Consider the following 22,023-nt stretch of genomic DNA (forward strand, 5'->3'; position numbering starts at 1 on the left):
CCAGCAGTCACTCCATAGTTTAAGCTATAAATTTTTTCTCTTGAATTTTATTTACGCTGCTTAATAAAACAAGCAGTAATACTGAACAGTACATGTGTCATGAATCCAACTGTGATGACAATAATAGATATGCACTGCATGACATTCGTTCAGCATATTGAGCTGATTTATGTTTTCAGTTTATTTAAATGAGTATAATAGTTATAGTGAGTTTAGCTTTGACAGATGTAGATTCAGATTTCAGCTCTGTGCAAGTCTGCACAAAAACACCAATTTAAAAAAAAAAACCTTGATTTTTATCCACTCTCCATTCCCTTGTCTATACCCCAATATTCCCATTCACAAACATTGCACCTTGCCAAACCACTACACTTTCGAAAAAGAACGCATTTTTCTTTGAACTGTAGGTACTTGGGAAAAGTTACTAAACTTGCAATTAATTTTAATTTTTAAAAAAAGCCAATATGTTGGTGTCATAAATATAAAGGGAAGGGTAAACCCCTTTGAAATCCCTGCTGGCCAGGGGAAAGCTCCTCTCACCTGTAAAGGGTTAAGAAGCTAAAGGTAACCTCGCTGGCACCTGACCAAAATGACCAATGAGGAGACAAGATACTTTCAAAAGCTGGGAGGAGGGAGAGAAACAAAGGGTCTGTGTCTGTCTATATGCTGGTCTTTGCTGGGGATAGACCAGGAATGGAGTCTTAGAACTCTTAGTAAGTAATCTAGCTAGGTATGTGTTAGATTATGATTTCTTTAAATGGCTGAGAAAAGAATTGTGCTGAATAGAATAACTATTTCTGTCTGTGTATCTTTTTTGTAACTTAAGGTTTTGCCTAGAGGGGTTCTCTATGTTTTTGAATCTAATTACCCTGTAAGATATCTACCATCCTGATTTTACAGGGGGGATTTCTTTATTTCTATTTACTTCTATTTTTTATTAAAAGTCTTCTTGTAAAAAACTGAATGCTTTTTCATTGCTCTCAGATCCAAGGGTTTGGGTCTGTGGTCACCTATGCAAATTGGTGAGGCTTTTTATCCAACATTTCCCAGGAAAGGGGGGGTGCAAGTGTTGGGAGGATTGTTCATTGTTCTTAAGATCCAAGGTTCTGGGTCTGTAGTCACCTAGGCAAATTGGTGAGGCTTTTTACCAAACCTTGTCCAGGAAGTGGGGTGCAAGGTTTTGGGAAGTATTTTGGGGGGAAGGACGCGCCCAAACAGCTCTTCCCCAGTAACCAGTATTAGTTTGGTGGTGGTAGCGGCCAGTCCAAGGACAACGGGTGTAATATTTTGTACCTTGGGGAAGTTTTGACCTAAGCTGGTAAAGATAAGCTTAGGAGGTTTTTCATGCAGGTCCCCACATCTGTACCCTAGAGTTCAGAGTGGGGGAGGAACCTTGACAGTTGGAGGACATGTTACACTAGAATAGTGACTATGTATACAATTCATTTATGAAGAGGTACAGTGACTATGGCGGTGGACAGAATGACTAGATCTAAATGTGAAGAGAATTCATTATATACAAAATATGCGTAAAGGGACAGATTCTTACAGGTACGTTCATACAAATTGAGGATGTGAGGACCGCAGCTATGCATTTTCATTATGCATGTGAATAAAATACAAATGCCTGCAGCCATATCGATTTGTTCTGCTGTCCTGTCAGAGCCCACAAGCCAAACAGGGTCAGAGAGACCTCTCAAAATCCCCTAGAATAGTTGCTGACATCTCTCAGTATTAACTGAAATCCTCAGCAGAGAGTTAGGAGCTCCTGTGGTGAAGACTGTCATCCTTGGTCACTAAAAATCACATGATACACAGAATTACTAAGTCTAGTAGTTTAGACAAATCTGTCTTGGGGACTCATAGACTTTAAGACCAGAAGGGACCATCATGATTATCTGATCTGACCTCCTGCACGTTGCAGGCCATGGAACCTCGCCCACACACTCCTGTAATAGACCCATAACCTCTAGCTGAGTTACTGAGTAACCTCAAATAATGGTTTAGAGACTTCAATTGGCAGAGAATCCACCATTTACACGAGTTGTAAACCTGCAAGTGACCCGTGTCCAATGTTGCAGAGGAAGGTGAAAACCCCCCAGGGTCTCTGCCAATCTGAACCAGGGGGAAAATTCTTAACCCAACCCCAAATACAGCAATCAAACCCTGAGCATGTAGGCAAGACCCAGCAGCCAGACACCTGGGAAAGAATTCTCCATAGTAACTCAGAGCCCTCCCCATCTAGAGTTCCATTACCGGCTGTTGGAGGTATTTGCTACCAGCAGTTGCGGATCAGCCGCGTGTTATTGTAGGCAGTCTCGTCATACGCTACACTCCGTAAATGTATCAAGGTCAGTCTTGAAGCCATCGAGGTTTTTGGTCCCCACTCATCCCCTTGGAAGGCTGTTTCAGAATTTCACTCCTCTGATGGGTAAAAACCTTCATCTAACTTCAAGCCTAAACTTATTGATGGCCAGTTTATAATGTGTGTTCTTACCTGCCGTTTTAAATGGATGCAGCACTTTACTTCGCTTCCTAAACAGCTATTTCATTCTACCACAGAGATGCCTATACGTCAGTGGTGGGCAGCGTGAGCCTTGTGTATAACCTGTATGCCTCTCCACATGCCCAAGCAGTGCCTCCCATGTCTACACTACTATTTTTAGCAGTGCGGTTCCCCACTGCCTCCCCTCTTCTGGAGCCTTTCCCTGCCATATGGAAGGGCTCTGGTGCGGGGAGGCAGTGGGGAAAGGCTTCTGCAGCTCCCCACGGCTGGAGCCTTTTCCTTGCTGCCTTCCTGGTGCCAGAGCCTTTCATGGAAACATGTAGCTGCGCACCCCAGTGACGTGGATTCAGCCACCTTTCATTGCAATGTGCTGCGCCTGTACTGTATGTGCCATTGTACGTAGACACAGACAAAGCCAGAGGGGGAGAGAATGGTTTACCCACATGGGCTGATATCACTGGTTGTAAGTATCCCAGTGTGACTGAATTGCTGGTTGTATTGCTGGTTTCATTCACTAGAAGATTTCTCTGAGTGGGCTTCCTAATTTGTACACCTGCTATAGACTGAAAGTGTCTCTCTGTGACTTAGAGATGTTGAAAATTGAAGGAGGCATTAGTAGGAGGTGTTAAGTCATCAAGTGTTGACTTCTCACTTCAGGATGAGAATAGTAAGTGTGTTGAAATTTCAGCCTCAGAATTTGTGTGCTGTGAATAGCTATTTCGTTTGTGGATATTCATTTAGGCATGCATATATATATATGCGCGTGTGTGTGTGCGTATAATTTTTGTTTGTGTTTTTTTTTCTGTGTAAAGTATATAGTTAGTGATGCAGATGTTGTGTCTGATGGGACACAAGTGTTAAGGATGTTGGACTGCATAAGGTGAATTTTTTCATGTCAGTATTGTCAGTAGCCAAATGTAAGGGTAATTCAGTTTCATAACTGGTGTATGTGTGTAAAATTAGTATCTCTTGGATTCTAATGTATACATTTTCCTTTATGCCTGTAAAGTAACAAAGCACACATGGAAAAATGCTGCAGTCTTTTTATTCCTTTAGTGTATACACTACATTTCTGTAAAAGGCAGAAGGAGTATTCTTAACTGTACCGACAAATGGCATTTATCTTCACAGTGCAGGCATGACCTTATGACACACAAGTGGCATATCCCATTTTTTGAGATAAGGACCCTGCTTTTCAGTCTAGACCATGGGTCTCAAACAACCGGCCCAAGGGGCTATTTCCTGCAGCCCCCCAGCTCCCTGCGACACCCCCACTCCCCTAGCGTTTACCTAGAGCGGCTCCGGCTGTCCACTGCGCAATGCTCCCTGATGAAAGAGCAAGAATACTTGAAATTTGTACCAGACTGTTCTTCCACTGAAGGGTTAAAAACTTAGCTAGATGAGCAGTAATAGAGAAGGGGACCCCCTCAATGTACATACTGCCTGCTAAGATTGCGCATTCAGCAGCTGTTTTGATATGGGAATGTTTCTGTGCCCCAGAGGAGTGCATTAGCTGTGGAGTTTCTCCTGTGGTGTTCCAGTGAAGTGGAATGAATCCCTTAGAGTCCACCACCACTGGGAATTCACTCATGTGAGACTGTGAGTTGCTGTCCTGGCCTGCTGCATAACTCTACCAGCAGTAGGCTTGGCAAAGTTTCGTCAGTCAGGCTGCCCTTCGGTGGTGAGGAAGCAGCTGCAAACTCACATTTTGTTTGGCAGCATTCCTTCCCCAGGGCTGCAGCACTGTTTGATTCAAATGGAAGACAACAGACCTACAGAAGCAGTATAGTATTCCCAGTAGATCTTTGCTAATCCTCTGGTCTCCATACTCCTCCCCATATAGCCAACATCTGGAAGGAAAACATCAAGGAAAAACAGGAGGAAATGAGTTTCTCTCTTGTTGGGTTTCTCCCTCGCGTCTCAAAATTTCACCGCAGTTCAGAATGCAAAATCAACAGATGCTTTCTGTGGTTCTGAGCTGTTCTTATAAATCAGGCACTTTTTGCAAACACAGGAACACCTGAGCCCCAATGTTCATCAGTAGCTGCACCTATCTGCCTTCCACTGAAAACTGCTCCAGGCTAAAGTCAGTGGTCCTGATCTCCAGAGAAGGCTTCCTGAGTATGTTTTAGTGATCCTTCTACCCTCTACTGTCTCCTCCTATTGCCTCTTAATGCTGTGTTCCTTAACATCTCTGAATAAATGCCAACAATGGGAAATAGAGGACTGTGTTGTCCTTTTGGATTTTGGGTAATCCAAAATCTTTCCCATTAGACCCCCTCCTGGTCCTGTTCCACCCTCTGCCCCCGATCCAGTTGTCATCTTGAGCTTTGTATTTTGTGTCAGAGTTGGAGGTGGACTTGGCCTTTGGGATACAAAGAGTAGGAGAGAGAGCAAGAAAGAGCTTCATCTGAACACAGGAGGGACTTCATGGACCTAAAATTAAGTAAAAAAAAGGAATACTAGTGGGACCTTAGAGACTAACCAATTTATTTGAGCATAAGCTTTCATGAGCTTCAGCTCACTTCATCGGATGCATTCAGTGGAAAATACAGTGAGGAGATTTATACACACAGAACATGAAAAAATGGGTGTTATCATACACACTGTAAGGAGAGTGATCACTTAAGATGAGCTATTACCAGCAGGAGAACGGGGGGAGGGGAGAAAACCTTTTGTAGTGATAATCAAGGTGGGCCATTTCCAGCAGTTAACAGGAATGTCCGAGGAGCAGTGCCGGTGGGTGGGGGGGAGAATAAACATGGGGAAATAGTTTTACGTTGTGTAATGACACATCCACTCCCAGTCTCTATTTAAGCCTAAGTTAATTGTATCCAGTTTGCAAATTAATTCCAATTCAGCAGTCTCTCGTTGGAGTCTGTTTTTGAAGTCTTTTTGTTCTAATATTGTGACCTTTAGGTCTGAAATCGAGTGACCAGAGAGATTGAAGTGTTCTCTGACTGGTTTAGGAATGTTATAATTCTTGACATCTGATTTGTGTCCATTTATTCTTTTACGTAGAGACTGTCCAGTTTGCCCAATGTACATGGCAGAGGGGCATTGCTGGCACATGATGGCATATATCACATTGGTATGTGTGCAGGTGAACGAGCCTCTGATAGTGTGGCTGATGTTATTAGGCCCTGTGATGGTGTCCCCTGAATAGATATGTGGGCACAGTTGGCAACGGGCTTTGTTGCAAGGATAGGTTCCTGGGTTAGTGGTTCTATTGTGTGGTGTGTGGTTGCTTTTGAGTATTTGCTTCAGGTTGGGGGGCTGTCTGTAGGCGAGGACTGGCCTGTCTCCCAAGATTAGTGAGAGTGATGAGTCGTCCTTCAGGATAGGTTGTAGATCCTTGATGATGCGTTCGAGAAGTTTTAGTTGGGGGCTGAAGGTGATGGCTAGTGGCGTTCTGTTATTATCTTTGTTGGGCCTGTCCTGTAGTAGGTGACTTCTGGGTACTCTTCTGGCTCTGTCAATCTGTTTCTTCACTTCAGCAGGTGGGTATTGTAGTTGTAAGAATGCTTGATAGAGATCTTGTAGGTGTTTGTCTCTGTCTGAGAGTTTGGAGCAAATGCGGTTGTATCGTAGAGCGTGGCTGTAGACGACGGATCATGTGGTGTGGTCTGGGTGAAAGCTGGAGGCATGTAGGTAGGCACAGCGGTCAGTAGGTTTCCGGTATAGGGTGGTGTTTATGTGACCATCGCTTATTAGCACCGTAATGTCCAGGAAATGGATCTCTTATGCGGACTGGTCCAGGCTGATGTTGATGTTGGGATGGAAATTGTTGAAATCATGGTGGAATTCCTCAAGGGCTTATAGAATCATAGAATCATAGAATATCAGGGTTGGAAGGGACCCCAGAAGGTCATCTAGTCCAACCCCCTGCTCAAAGCAGGACCAATTCCCAGTTAAATCATCCCAGCCAGGGCTTTGTCAAGCCTGACCTTAAAAACCTCTAAGGAAGGAGATTCTACCACCTCCCTAGGTAACGCATTCCAGTGTTTCACCACCCTCTTAGTGAAAAAGTTTTTCCTAATATCCAATCTAAACCTCCCCCACTGCAACTTGAGACCATTACTCCTCGTTCTGTCATCTGCTACCATTGAGAACAGTCTAGAGCCATCCTCTTTGGAACCCCCTTTCAGGTAGTTGAAAGCAGCTATCAAATCCCCCCTCATTCTTCTCTTCTGCAGGCTAAACAATCCCAGCTCCCTCAGCCTCTCCTCATAACTCATGTGTTCCAGTCCCCTAATCATTTTTGTTGCCCTTCGCTGGACTCTCTCCAATTTATCCACATCCTTCTTGAAGTGTGGGGCCCAAAACTGGACACAGTACTCCAGATGAGGCCTCACCAATGTCGAATAGAGGGGAACGATCACGTCCCTCGATCTGCTCGCTATGCCCCTACTTATACATCCCAAAATGCCATTGGCCTTCTTGGCAACAAGGGCACACTGCTGACTCATATCCAGCTTCTCGTCCACTGTCACCCCTAGGTCCTTTTCCGCAGAACTGCTGCCTAGCCATTCGGTCCCTAGTCTGTAGCTGTGCATTGGGTTCTTCCGTCCTAAGTGCAGGACCCTGCACTTATCCTTATTGAACCTCATCAGATTCCTTTTGGCCCAATCTTCCAATTGGTCTAGGTCCTTCTGTATCCTATCCCTCCCCTCCAGCGTATCTACCACTCCTCCCAGTTTAGTATCATCCGCAAATTTGCTGAGAGTGCAATCCACACCATCCTCCAGATCATTTATGAAGATATTGAATAAAACCGGCCCCAGGACCGACCCTTGGGGCACTCCACTTGATACCGGCTGCCAACTAGACATGGAGCCATTGATCACTACCCGTTGAGCCCGACAATTTAGCCAGCTTTCTACCCACCTTATAGTGCATTCATCCAGCCCATACTTCCTTAACTTGCTGACAAGAATACTATGGGAGACCGTGTCAAAAGCTTTGCTAAAGTCAAGAAACAATACATCCACTGCTTTCCCTTCATCCACAGAACCAGTAATCTCATCATAAAAGGCGATTAGATTAGTCAGGCATGACCTTCCCTTGGTGAATCCATGCTGGCTGTTCCTGATCACTTTCCTCTCATGCAAGTGCTTCAGGATTGATTCTTTGAGGACCTGCTCCATGATTTTTCCAGGGACTGAGGTGAGGCTGACTGGCCTGTAGTTCCCAGGATCTTCCTTCTTCCCTTTTTTAAAGATTGGCACTACATTAGCCTTTTTCCAGTCATCCGGGACTTCCCCGGTTCGCCACGAGTTTTCAAAGATAATGGCCAGTGGCTCTGCAATCACAGCCGCCAATTCCTTCAGCACTCTCGGATGCAACTCGTCCGGCCCCATGGACTTGTGCACGTCCAGCTTTTCTAAATAGTCCCTAACCGCCTCTATCTCCACAGAGGGCTGGCCATCTCTTCCGCATTTTGTGATGCCCAGCGCAGCAGTCTGGGAGCTGACCTTGTTAGTGAAAACAGAGGCAAAAAAAGCATTGAGTACATTAGCTTTCTCCACATCCTCTGTCACTAGGTTGCCTCCCTCATTCAGTAAGGGGCCCACACATTCCTTGGCTTTCTTCTTGTTGCCAACATACCTGAAGAAACCCTTCTTGTTACTCTTGACATCTCTGGCTAGCTGCAGCTCCAGGTGCGATTTGGCCCTCCTGATAACATTCCTACATGCCCGAGCAATATTTTTATACTCTTCCCTGGTCATATGTCCAACCTTCCACTTCTTGTAAGCTTCTTTTTTATGTTTAAGATCCGCTAGGATTTCACCATTAAGCCAAGTTGGTCGCCTGCCATATTTACTATTCTTTCGACTCATCGGGATGGTTTGTCCCTGTAACCTCAACAGGGATTCCTTGAAATACAGCCAGCTCTCCTGGACTCCTTTCCCCTTCAAGTTAGTCCCCCAGGGGATCCTGGCCATCCGTTCCCTGAGGGAGTCGAAGTCTGCTTTCCTGAAGTCCAGGGTCCGTATCCTGCTGCTTACCTTTGTTCCCTGCGTCAGGATCCTGAACTCAACCAACTCATGGTCACTGCCTCCCAGATTCCCATCCACTTTTGCTTCCCCCACTAATTCTACCCGGTTTGTGAGCAGCAGGTCAAGAAAAGCACCCCCCCTAGTTGGCTCCTCTAGCACTTGCGCCAGGAAATTGTCCCCTACGCTTTCCAAAAACTTCCTGGATTGTCTATGCACCGCTGTATTGCTCTCCCAGCAGATATCAGGAAAATTAAAGTCACCCATGAGAATCAGGGCATGCGATCTAGTAGCTTCCGTGAGCTGCCGGAAGAAAGCCTCATCCACCTCATCCCCCTGGTCCGGTGGTCTATAGCAGACTCCCACCACTACATCACTCTTGTTGCACACACTTCTAAACTTAATCCAGAGACACTCAGGTTTTTCTGCAGTTTCGTACCGGAGCTCTGAGCAGTCATACTGCTCCCTTACATACAGTGCTACTCCCCCACCTTTTCTGCCCTGCCTGTCCTTCCTGAACAGTTTATATCCATCCATGACAGTACTCCAGTCATATGAGTTATCCCACCAAGTCTCTGTTATTCCGATCACGTCATAGCTTCTTTTCCGTGGGTCCAGATGATGAAGATGTCATCAATATAGCGCAAGTAGAGTAGGGGCATTAGGGGACGAGAGCTGAGGAAGCGTTGTTCTAAGTCAGCCATAAAAATGTTGGCATACCGTGGGGCCATGCGGGTACCCATAGCAGTGCCGCTGATTTGAAGGTATACGTTGTCCCCAAATGTGAAATAGTTATGAGTGAGGACAAAGTCACAAAGTTCAGCCACCAGGTTTGCCGTAACATTATTGGGGATAGTGTTCCTGATGGCTTGTAGTCCATCTTTATGTGGAATGTTGGTGTAGAGGGCTTCTACATCCATAGCGGCCAGGATGGTGTTTTCAGGAAGATCACCGATGGATTATAGTTTTCTCAGGAAGTCAGTGGTGTCTCGAAGATAGCTGGGAGTGCTGGTAGCGTAGGGCCTGAGGAGGGAGTCTACCTAGCCAGACAATCCTGCTGTCAGGGTGCCAATGCCTGAGATGATGGGGCGTCCAGGATTTCCAGGTTTATGGATCTTGGGTAGCAGATAGAATACCCCAGGTCGGGGTTCCAGGGGTGTGTATGTGTGGATTTGTTCTTGTGCTTTTTCAGGGAGTTTCTTGAGCAAATGCTGTAGTTTCTTTTGGTAACCTTCAGTGGGATCAGAGGGTAATGGCTTGTAGAAAGTGGTGTTGGAGAGCTGCCTAGCAGCCTCTTGTTCATATTCCAACCTATTCATGATGACGACAGCACCTCCTTTGTCAGCCTTTTTGATTATGATGTTAGAGTTGTTTCTGAGGCTAAAATTAAGTGTGTGGTGTTTTTAGTGACTGAGCCATCTGGGTTGTGCTGGATGCACTTTGTGTCAGTGGCGATAATATCTTGCACTTGGCTATCTCCTTTCATCCAAAAATCCCAAATCACGTTACAGAGTAGATGTTATCTTTTTACAGATGGAGAGACTGAGTTTCAGAGAAATTAAATAACCTGCGAAGGCTTCACAGCAGTTGTTTGGCAGAGCTGGGAATAAAAACTAGATCTCCTGACCGTTACAGAGCCATGCAGCTGATTTTGGGCCAAGGTTAAGTACTTTCCTGGGTTGTCAAAAAAATTATCTCCTGTTTGAAGTCGTTATATTCCACTTTGTCCTATGAACACATGGGTCTATTAAATGGTCCCTCCTGATTCTGGATGAACCCCTTCACACTGTAGTAGCACTGAGAACTTAGGATGACCTGTAACATTATAGTAAACTTGCTATCTGCAATTCTTGACATTACCAGCTAGTGAATCTGTCACTTAAAACAAAACAGAGCAAGAAAGATTGGTCTGTCCTTGAAACTTGAGAGCAAGGGAAAGATTTAGCCATTATCTCTCTGTCCAGTAAATCTTGATAGTGACTTTGACAGGAGCCTGTAGCTCGCAGATGCTTTCCCTGTGTCTTCAGTAATTATAAGGGTGACTCCAGCAATTTTCCAGTTTCAAGTATAATTTTTTATGTGTTAACATCAGAGTTCCTTTTCTTTATTCATGCATCTCACGCCCCGGGAGTTAACACAGCTGCCTATAAGTCTCACACTTGGGGGCGGCATTTCACTACTACGCATCATGTCCAGTAGGAAGTTATTTCTCTGTAACATCCAGCAGCTCTTGCTTATATGAGGGAAATAGACTTTATTACTCTGCACAAAACCAATGTAATTCCTCCTTTATGTAAGTTGCCATTGGAGGCACAGGGAATACTGGTGCCTTGGCAGCCCTTGGGGTGACTTTTTTACACAGGTTTGAATTTCCTTTGGTTTAAGTAGCTTCAGTTTCTGAAGGGACTGGAGAGGGTGGTTGAGACCAAACTACATTAAAACCCATATAAGCAATTATCTGCAAAACCCATTTTAATTACAACTCTCCACATGTGATAAGTCACGTCAATAAGAACATGATCTCTGTTTTGCTCATTACAACATTCCTATAAATCAAAATGAGCTTCGCTTCTACAGCAGCAGCGTATAAACTTGTGTGTTTGAAAGTTAGTAGGGAATTTTCCTCCACACTTCTCTATGGTTATTACAGAGAGACTGATTCCCCCCTCACTTCTGTCCCCTCCCCAACTGCTGTGAAATTACATTGGGTAGTGTTTGACACTTCGGGGACTATTATAATTTATTTGTAGATGTTATTTCCCACATATGTCGTGTGTGTGCTCTCGGTTTAATAACCAGAAGAACTTTCCTGAGAGCAGTAAAATGACTTGAATCATTAAAGCAGTATGGAATTTTTTTAACAGTCTCTAATATTGAGCTCCTTCACTTTGTTTGTCAAATAATGCTGCTGCACGGAAGATTAGCAGTCGCCAGAGGAAGGCTTCAAAGTAATATTTTTAATTGTCCTAGACCATTAAATCCCATGTACATTTGGAGGACACTTTGGAATTACTGAAACAGCTCCAAATCTCTGATAATCTGCACCAATACTGGGCTAAAGGATTGATGAGAAGATATTGTATAGCATGGTATAAATATATAACTTCAAAGGACTAAGTTGGCAAAGGGATTTTTTAGCTGTTGAAAGTTGCATCTCTTGGCTGCAATGTCATAAGTTGGCATGTTTCACTAGTGAAAATTTCTTTTCATTTCAGCTTTCACAATATTTTAATACATAGGATTGCAGTATGCAAATAAACTGAAGTCTAAGTATGACTGGCTGAGTTACTTCTGTCACAATCCCTGCCGCCCACACGAATGAGCTGTTCACAGCTGTCTCGAAAGCAAAGTTTCCTCCTGTTTTCTTTCACTGAACAGAATCTTACAAAAAATCGACATGCAGGAGGGCACCAGGGACATTTTGTATGTGATTTTAACCTCAGTATAATCTCATGATACTGTTCAAGCATTCTAGATAAAATATAAACTCAGTGAATATATACATCTTCAGATTCTTAGTACATTACAGAATAGTCAAATAGCAGTTCCATGACCAGTTGAGTGCCTGCATGTGTTCTATAACCCACCCACCTTTTTAGTGTCCTCTTGTATTTGGCCTAGAGCCTCAGATGTGCAGAATTCTGCTTGGCTCACCTGGGGAGTAGTGGGGAAGGGAAGAGGTGGTTTGACACTGGCTTTCTGCTCCTTCTCTCTCTCAAACAAATCATGGGGTAGGGGTCACTTGACCAGTGTCGCAAGTTAAAGCAGCCAAAAAGCACAGCGTGCTCGAGCCACAAGCTTGTGGGAATTTAGCCCAGTCAGAGGATCTGGCCCTGTGTGTGTGTATATATATATATATAATTTTTTTTTGGGTATGTTACACAGGTAAATATGCGAAGTTATACATAGGTTTTTGATTAGCTCACAGCAAACATCAGAGTGATATCAGAGTCTAAAAAACTGAGCCTTATTTAGGTTTCCTGTGTTTCATGTATTTGAAACAAGATTTTAAAATAGTGTTTTTCTGATCCTTACAAAATATTCCTCAATGTTTTTAAGGTAATTTGCCAAAGAAGCACACAAGGCCACGTTGTATGGTGGGAATATGGGGCCTTCTAAGTAAATTGGCCAAGCACCACAACGGATTTCTTCAATTTGCATGCAGTGTTTCTTTAAAATACTGCTACGGTCAACTTAGAAATTTTTCATATTGCAAAAAATGTAACATTTTGCAGCTATGTCATAACCCCTTTAGGCTTGGCTTCACCTTGTTAGTTCATGAGGCAGCTACCCTGATGGGAAATTCACCACCACCCTCGCAGACTTTCTATTAGGAGAGAGGAGCTCTAAGGTGTATCTGGGAATCCTGGGAGAAGATACTGTACAAAAAGTGCAATGTATCAGTGTCTCCTAGGTGTCCTTTTCAGTAAGTGCTGCACACCTAGGGGTTGCAAACTATAGCTTCTGTCACTGAAACCCCTGCACCACCAAGAAGTAGCTTGTCTTCCCCTGGGGACCTTGGTCTGGAATTCTGACTAGGAAAGTTGGCACAAGCCAGGAATAATCAGCCATGTATGTGCATATATATATTACTCTGATAGTCTCTGATTGCTATGACTCTTCCTTTTTCTCCATGATAGTGAGACTTCTGCATGTCTCCATTCATCATCAAGTACAAACATTTATATTATGATTGTATGGAGTTTCTTCATATTTCCTAATGAAAACACAAGACTTCAAAGTGTTATGCCTCCAAGTCAAAATTGTTTTGATTTACGACCTGCGTGTAACACACACAATTTACTGTGGGTTCACAAAGGGAGTGCTTAGATTTGCTAATTGCTCATAGAATGGAGGGGAAAGTTTGTTCACTAGAGGTTGAGGAGCTTAATTTTTCCTGCGAGTGTGTCTGTCACTTGAGCAGCTTGTCCATAACATAGGGCAGCTGGCTCACATTCATGCTCCAGAGGAGAGATTCGGGCCATTGATGTGGCCAGTTTAACCACCTGCCTTGTAATTAACAGATTGTTTGGGGCTTGATTCATTAATCCTCAAAGCTCTATAGTTCTGACCAAACACTTCCTACTCCAGAGCTGGCATTAATAGATGTTTGACAGACACAAGGAGCAGTTATGAGGAGAGCAGTGGTCTTGACCTTTTTGATTCACTCCTGTCTGGTATATTTCCCATGTTTGTGTTTACTCATGAAGGTTTGAAATATGGCTGATGTAGCTACAATTGCTGTTTTGGAAGGTATTTGAGAAGAGCCATTAACTCAAAGAGCACAGGGAAGTAAACTGAACAATTCAGAAATGTCTCCCTGGTATTTGAATTGGTTCCCATGCTCTCAAACCATTTATATTATTGCTTCAAAGTCTGGATAGCATATCTAGAATATGGTCAGCTTACAATTTAGCATACCTCCTAGGAAGAGGATGTAATAGTACTAGGAACTGGTTTACATTAGGCAGTGTTGTCCCAATGGATGAACGTTTTAAATTGACAGATGATTCCCCCCCCGGCTTTTTAAAGAGATTTGTTAAATGCTGAGCAGGATGTTTTTCTGGCATACTCTGCTTAACTGATTTTGGTTGCCCTGACCACACTGTGTGGTTAGTGGGCAAATTGTTGGTTGGCAACTTACTTGCCTATCCAATTCTTTAACCCAGTACATTCAGATTCCTTAAAGCCTAGCACTGTGGTCCATGGGAATTGAACATGTACGTTAAGTAAAGGAAATTTCTTGGGAGCTGAAAGATAACACATTTCCATTTGTGTCTGAAAATTCAGTGTGCATGTCCTTGCTACTGAGAGAGATCCCCCAGAAACTACAGTGATGGGCCCAGCACAAAAACTTGGATAGAACAGACTCAAGTCTGTTAAATGTGGGGATGTTGCTTTTTTACAGGAAAAAGCTCTGAGATTACAATGGCAAACTTTGCTCCAGCTTCTGTTGCATATTTTATTCTTCTGGCCTGAGTGGCAAATCTGAGAGTGCACCTTGTGAAGGGGATGTACATTTCCATTAATAAGGTGGAGAGGTGGCATGATAAATTGCAAAGAGTCTTAAGTGGCATGAGGCCATGTGGCATAAATTAGTCTTGGGTACAGGGCTGAAAATGTATGAATTGACCAACCCGACTGTTCTATACCTGAAAGGCAAGCTACAGGAAACAATACAAGAACAGTCCCCTCAACTCCTTCCGAGGTGGCCCTGTAAATACCCTACATGTGTCTGAATCAAGGGGTGCAACAGGCTGCTATGTGCTATTCTAGGTCTCCCTCCAGCTGCTTCCTTAAGCTGTTGCGGTGGCTGCCAGCTTTTCTGAAGTGCTCTGATTAAGTGAGATGTTGGGTAAGTTCAGAGCCTAATTTCTCCTTCATAATTAAAAAATGTGTGTGTGTGTCATGCTGCTGCTTAGTTTGCATTTTCTTGTGGCCTAGTAGGAATATGGTAGTGAATGATGTTGCAAGCATCTTTCCTGTAACAGCTGAGCTAAGTTCAATATTTGATTTGGGCTAATGAAAGGGCTAGAGGGTAGGGCTAATATTTCAGGCTCTTGTGATAAAACATACAGATCAGCTACTTCACAGCCTGGTAGATCTGTCCCAGCGGACCACTACTAGTTTGGTACATTCAGTGCTTGTCTAACCCCCAGTGCATGTGGAAGAGAGAGTTGGGTGATAATGTCTTCCTGATATACCTATACTGTATATTTGCAAAGGTTCTCAAATTACGATATGCAGATCGCTTTCTGTTGGCTTGTGAAATGCTGGCTGGGGCCACCTTCTTATTTCTAGCTGCTGGGTCATATTAAATGACAGTTAACAATACATTAAATATGTCTCTCTTTACATTTTTATTTAAGCAATGGCTGTAGTTGCCACAGGGATGTAATATGATCATGAATTATATCTAATTCTACTCCTTTTTAGCACCCTAAATAATTCCTCTCCAGCCTTGATATTAAGACACTTTAATGTTTTCTCATGGTGATTATGCATTTTGTACAATACTCCTCTGAAGACTTCTGTCTCAGTAAAAAGAGATAAAATGTATAGTTTGTTTTTTTTCATAAATGGTTTCCTCCAACCATCTAATCATGTTTGGTCGCTATTCTCTGAATTCCCGGTAGTTCCTCTTCCCTTCTTGGCACTGAGCTGCCCAGGAACAAATGCAGTAGAGAGAGCCTATTTTGTGATATGATGCTTCTGTGATTGCAGCCCAAAATCATACTGGCTTGCCATAGCATGCTGCAATTCGTATTTAACTTGCTGTCCACTTTTGCCTCTAGGTCTCTGTTGGCATAACAGTTTGAGAGGTCTGTTCCACCCATATGTGTGTTTTTTTTAAAGTTAAATCTTATGTTATTTACTGTCCATGTTTTGAATTTCTCTTGATCCTTTCTTTGACCTCTTCAAAAGGTTTTTTTGCAAACCTGCCAAACTTTGCATCTATGTATTATGCTAATATGCTTTGTGGATCCCCATCTCAAATTTCAGCCAAGATGTTAAATAACACCACACCATAACTCCCATTCTTATGGCATCCCATTAGACAATTCCCCTAATTGATACATTGCCATGATGACATGTTGTATGCTGCCCAAATAACAGATTAAGCCTTCAAGTAAATTAATTTCCCTTGTTTGAGCAGCGAGTCACATGGATGCTGCTTGTTTTCAGAACAGATTTGTTTCCCCACTGTTTAATTTTACCAAGGCTTAGGGATATGGTAATGAAACATGAGGTCTTAACTCTAGGTCACTGGTTCAAATCTCAGACAGTTAGTTGCTCAGTGTCATGGTCAGGGTTAAGGCAACTAGGTGGGGCAGAGAGGAGACGCTTGACCTAATATTATCCCTGCTGTATTTGTTCTCTGGAAAAATAGAGGACTTCATTTTCCTGAATTCAGTATAGAACTCTTCACCAGTGCTCATTTCTCATTAAGGAAGTTTTGTGTCAATAAATCAAAGTTTAGAGATATTCCCAGGGCTGGACTTTTCACAGGTACTATATTCAAATACGTGGGAGGGATGGAGAGCTTATCTATCCAGCCAGTTATTGCGCAGCAAGCCAGGGTGTGAATCTACAGTGCTCCAGCTCGACATACAGTGGTATCCCGTGTGGACACTGCTACAACACAGTGAAGGTACCAGAGTGCAGTTACTGCATGGCAAGCTGGTGCAGTATAGATTCCCAGCCTAGTGTTCTGCACAGTAACTTGTCTTATAGACAAGCACTTAGTTCCTCTTAAGTCTTTTTGTTTCTATCAGAACTGTGCATATATGTCATAATTTCTTGTGAGCCGGGAACTTTGCATGCGGTTCTTTGCTTCAGTGACTGCACTTTGCCCTGCATCTTAGTTTTGGAAGGTGTGTAGGTGTCACCTTTTGCATCTTGGACAGCTCTCCTCTTAGCCAGTTTGCAGGAGCTTAATATTAGCCTGAGCCATTGTGTAGGTCAAGTTTGAAACTGAAGAAAGAAGTGGGAAAAAGAATATGTACACCGTGTGGTAGGGGAGAGTTACAGTGCGAATTCTAAGTAAAAAGCGGGTTATAAATGTGCTCAGCACCTATAACTTGTTCTCCTCTATTACTTTGGGTTGGGGACGAATTCCTTATTTTGGAAATACAGGGATGGTGGAAAGTATCCTGTGAAACACACATTGTTAAAATGTTTGGGAGGGTTTGTGGTAAATGTAATTGACTTTCCTAATGTGCTCCTCCAAGAACCATTTAGATTTAGAATTCTCTTGGATTAACAGCCTTCAACGTCAGATTCCTATCTCAGTCAGTGTCACAGTAGCCTTAGTGAAGTGCCCTCACACCTGGGCATTTCAATCTGTTCATGGATTGCTTTTCAGCACTTATTGTCTTTGGTCTGTTTGACTTTTCCTTAGTCCAAGATAGACCCTCACAGACTGGAACCAGTATTAGGTGTAACCAAAAAAAACCTTCAGAAACAGAACTCAAAGAGAAACAGCAGAGCTAAATTTATTTGCATTAATTTGGGCTTGAATAGGGACTGGGAGTGGCTGGCTCATTACAAAAGCACCTTTGCCTCTCCTGGAATTGACACCTCCTCATCTATATTGGGAGTGGACTACATCCACCCTGATCGAATTGGCCCTGTCACCACTGGTTCTCCACTAGTGAGGTAACTCCCTTCTCTTCATGTGTCAGTATATTTATGTCTGCATCTGTAATTTTCACTCCATGCATCTGAAGAAGTGGGGTTTTTACCCACGAAAGCTTATGCTCAAATAAATCTGTTAGTCTTTAAGGTGCACCGGACTCCTTGTTGTTTTTGCGGATACAGACTAACACGGCTACCCCCTGATAGGTTCTCAACCTATTTACCATTGTGGGCCTTACATGCAACTTTCTGTGTGTTATGTGGGCCTCAACCACACAATATATATACTACCTGTACGGCCTTGAGGATGTCACATGGGCTGCAGCTGTGTGCTGATTGCACCATGGGTTGGGAACCACAGGGTGCAATTGTAGACTAATATGTAACCCTTAATCCTTTTTTTGTTTCTAGCTCAGGATGGTCAAATAGTCCTTGTCTGATGGTTAAAACCCTCTTCATGTAGACCTAAGTCCATTAGAGATGTTGGAAAGTTTATTTATTTTCTATCCACTGTGTTCATTCCATCCATGTGTGTGTTGCAAAGGTTATTCCAGCATATGAAGAATGTCTTTGCACTTGCAATATCTGGCTCTTTTCTGACTCTATCTGGCGATAGAATTCTACCTGATGAAATATTTGTGGGGAAAAATTGCTCCCAGGCATTGGTGAATTTACAAACAGTCTCCTGACATTTCAGCATCCTTGTGGGAATTTCAGTTTTACTTTCTTGCTTGTGCTTGCTCTTTACGTCTGCAGAGGGCTGGCATCTCCTGTAGTGTTTAATGAGTGTGCTTCATTTCCCCACAAGAGAACCCAGGGTTATGTTAAAACCACTGTTCCTTTAATAACATGACATCCTTATATGGTCTGCACAGCTAGAACCTGTAACTTTCTTGGTCCTTCCACTGAGCTGAGGGAGACTTGGGCTCTGCCTAATTGCAGTGTTTGTTTCTTTGTTTGGGGAATTGATCTACACATTTTATGCTGAACTCTGAGACTGTAATTTTTAGTTTGCTTGTATTTCAGTGCGATTAGCTTGTGTAGCTTAATGTTTTTCATTTCATTGTCATGAACTGCTTGTCATTCATGTCTTTTGGATACGGTGCTCGTAAAGCCCATATTATGTAGTGTAGAGATGTCATTATAGAGACTCTGGAGGGTTTAATGAATATCTGCCTGAATTAGTTTGTATGAAAAATTTTAGTTTGTATTGGGTTATTTATACTATTTAAATGTGTTTTGCTTTCTTCCTTTGAGACTATCCTTCACGCTCTGTGCTAGCCACAGGGAGGCTGATCGGAGGCTAGCATGGTGTCATGGAACAGAAGAGGTGGAAAGAAGTGACAACAAAGTATTGTCTGTCATTTCTCTGAACTAATACTACAATACCAGTTTCCTCTAGTGTTTTCTTTCATAAAGGCCCATCATCACCGAAGAATCATAAGATTCTACCAAAGCTCCTTCACCGGGTTGGTTCACCATTTCCACAAAACTGCATAGGCGTATCTTTAACTCAGAAGAGATGCCATCTCTGAACCAAGATTGGCTTACAGCTTTCTCCTAGGGAAACCTAGTTCCTCTGTCACTGCACCAGCTTACAGGTTTCAGAGTAACAGCCGTAGTCTTAGTCTGTATTCGCAAAAAGAAAAGGAGGACTTGTGGCACCTTAGAGACTAACCAATTTATTTGAGCATGAGCTTTCGTGAGCTACAGCTCACTTCATCGGATGCATACTGTGGAAACTGCAGAAGTCATTATATACACACAGAGACCATGAAACAATACCTCCTCCTACCCCACTGTCCTGCTGGTAATAGCTTATCTAAAGTGATCATCAAGTTGGGCCATTTCCAGCACAAATCCAGCTTAGGGTTTCTTTGAGAGAGCCTCGGCCAGGAAAACTCTGTTAGCCTGCTTTGCAACGAGAGTTCGTCAGCCCCAAAATATTCACCATGCCACTGTCTCCTTGAGAGAACCCAAGCCACCATCACCTCCAAGGACTCTACCAGAGCATCTTCCCATCAGGGTTTCTCTACAGGAGTTCCTGAACATACCTCTGTTTAGTCTCAAGTTCTGCTTTACAAAGGCAGGAGCTTTTGAACTCCTCTGCCTGAAGGCTGCAAAAAAATCTCTGAATAGTCTTCAGTACATGCATTGCTATGAGAGGCAATATGGTCCAGTGAATAGAAAACTAGATTAGGGTTTAGGAGAGCTGGATCTATTCCCAGCTTTGCCAGTGACCTGGAGTGTGACTATGGGCAAGTCACTTCCTTTCTCTGTGCCTCTGTTTCTGCACCTATCCTTGGGTATGTCTACACTACGAAATTAGGTCGAATTTGTAGAAGTCGGTTTTCTACAGAGCATTTTTATACAGTCGATTGTGTGTGTCCCCACACAAATGCTTTCAGCGCATGTAGTCAGCGGAGTGTGTCCACAGTACCGAGGCAACCATCTACTTCCGAAGCGTTGCACTGTCGGTAGCTATCCCACAGTTCCCGCAGTCTCCACTGCCCATTTGAATTCTGGGTAGAAATCCCAATGCCTGATGGGGCTAAAACGTTGTCGCGGGTGGTTCTGGGTGCATATCGTCAGGCCCCCATTCCCTCCCTTCTTCTGTGAAAGCAATCGTTTTGCGCCTTTTTTCTTGAGTTACCTATGCAGACGCCATACGACGGCAAGCATAGAGCCCGCTCAGCTAACCGTCACCGTGTGTCTCCTGGGTGCTGGCAGACTTGGTACTGCATTGCTACACAGCAGCAGTTTATTGCCTTTTGGCAGCAGACTGCCAGTGCAGTGCAGTATGACTGGTAGCCGTCGTCGACGTAGTCCTGGGTGCTCTTTTAACTGACCTCGATGAGGTCAGGGGCGCCTGGGCAAACATGGGAGTGACTCAGCCAGGTCATTTCCCTTTTAAGTTTCGTCTCATGGCGATTGAGTCCTACTGGCAGTGCACTGTCTTTTAATCAGCAGCCAGCAGAAGACGATGGCCAGCAGTCATACTGCACCGTCTTCTGCCAAGCACCCAGGAGATGACGATGGCTAGCAGTCGTACTGCACAGTCTGCTGCCAGCAAGATGTATAAAGACAGATGAAGTGGATCAAAACAAGAAATAGACCAGATTTGTTTTGTATTCATTTTCTCCTCCCTCCCTCCGTGAAATCAGTGGCCTGCTAAACCAAGGGTTTTGAGTTCTATCCTTGAGGGGGCCATTCTGTTTCTCGCAAAGTCACCCCCTTTGTTGATTTTAATTCCCTGTAAGCCATGTCGTCAGTTGCTCCTCCCTCCGTCAGAGCAAAGTTAGACAATCGTTCTGTGCCTTTTTTCTGTGCAGACGCCATACCCCGGCAAGCATGGAGCCCGCTCAGATCACTTTGGCAATTAGGAGCACATGAAACACCACACACATTATCCAGCAGTATATGCAGCACCAGAACCTGGCAAAGCGAAACCAGGTGAGTAGGTGACGTCAGCGCGGTGACAAGAGTGATCAGGACATGGACACAGACTTCTCTCAAAGCACAGGCCCTGGCAATGTGGGCATCATGGTGCTAATGGGCAGGTTCATGGCGTAGAATGCTGATTCTGGGCTCGGGAAACAAGCACAGCCTGGTGGGACCGCATAGTGTTGCAGGTCTGGGACGATTCCCAGTGGCTGCAAAACTTTTGCATGCGTAAGGGCACTTCCATGGAACTTTGTGACTTGCTTTCTACTGCCCTGAGGCGCAAGAATACCAAGATGAGAGCAGCGCTCACAGTTGAGAAGCGAGTGGCGAAAGCCCTGTGGAAGCTTGCAACGCCAGACAGCTACCAGTCAGTCGGGAATCAATTTGGAGTGGGCAAATCTACTGTGGAGGCTGCTGTGCTGCAAGTAGCCAACACAATCAAAGATCTGCTGATATCAAGGGTAGTGATCCTGGGAAATGTGCAGGTCATAGTGGATGGCTTTGCTGCAATGGGATTCCCTAATTGTGGTGGGGCCATAGACGGAACCCATATCCCCTATCTTGGCACCGGAGCACCAAGCCGGCGAGTACATAAACCACAAGGGGTACTTTTCAATAGTGCTGCAAGCAGTGGTGGATCACAAGGGATGTTTCACCAACATCAACGTGGGACGGCCGGGAAAGGTACATGACGCTCGCATCTTCAGGAACTCTGGTCTGTTTCAACAGCTGCAGCAAGGGACTTACTTTCCAGACCAGAAAATAACAGTTGAGGATGTTGAAAAGCCTATAGTTCTCCTTGGGGACCCAGCCTACCCCTTAATGCCATGGCTCTTGAAGCCTTACACAGGCAGCCTGGACAGTAGTCAGGAGCTGTTCAGCTACAGGCTGAGCAAGTGCAGAATGGTGGTAGAATGTGCATTTGTACGTTTAAAAGCG

General features: G+C 44.0%; 1 protein-coding gene across 2 annotated transcripts in view; it reads left to right on the plus strand.

Annotated features, from left to right (window-relative positions):
* The window catches only part of MAD1L1 (mitotic arrest deficient 1 like 1), a 562,567-nt gene that overhangs the window by 276,512 nt on the left and 264,032 nt on the right, over positions 1-22,023 (plus strand). The gene's annotated exons all lie outside the window — the stretch shown is intronic.

This window comes from Lepidochelys olivacea (genome assembly GCF_965140295.1).
Source record: "Lepidochelys olivacea isolate rLepOli2 genome assembly, chromosome: 10".
Classification (NCBI taxonomy): domain Eukaryota; kingdom Metazoa; phylum Chordata; order Testudines; family Cheloniidae; genus Lepidochelys; species Lepidochelys olivacea.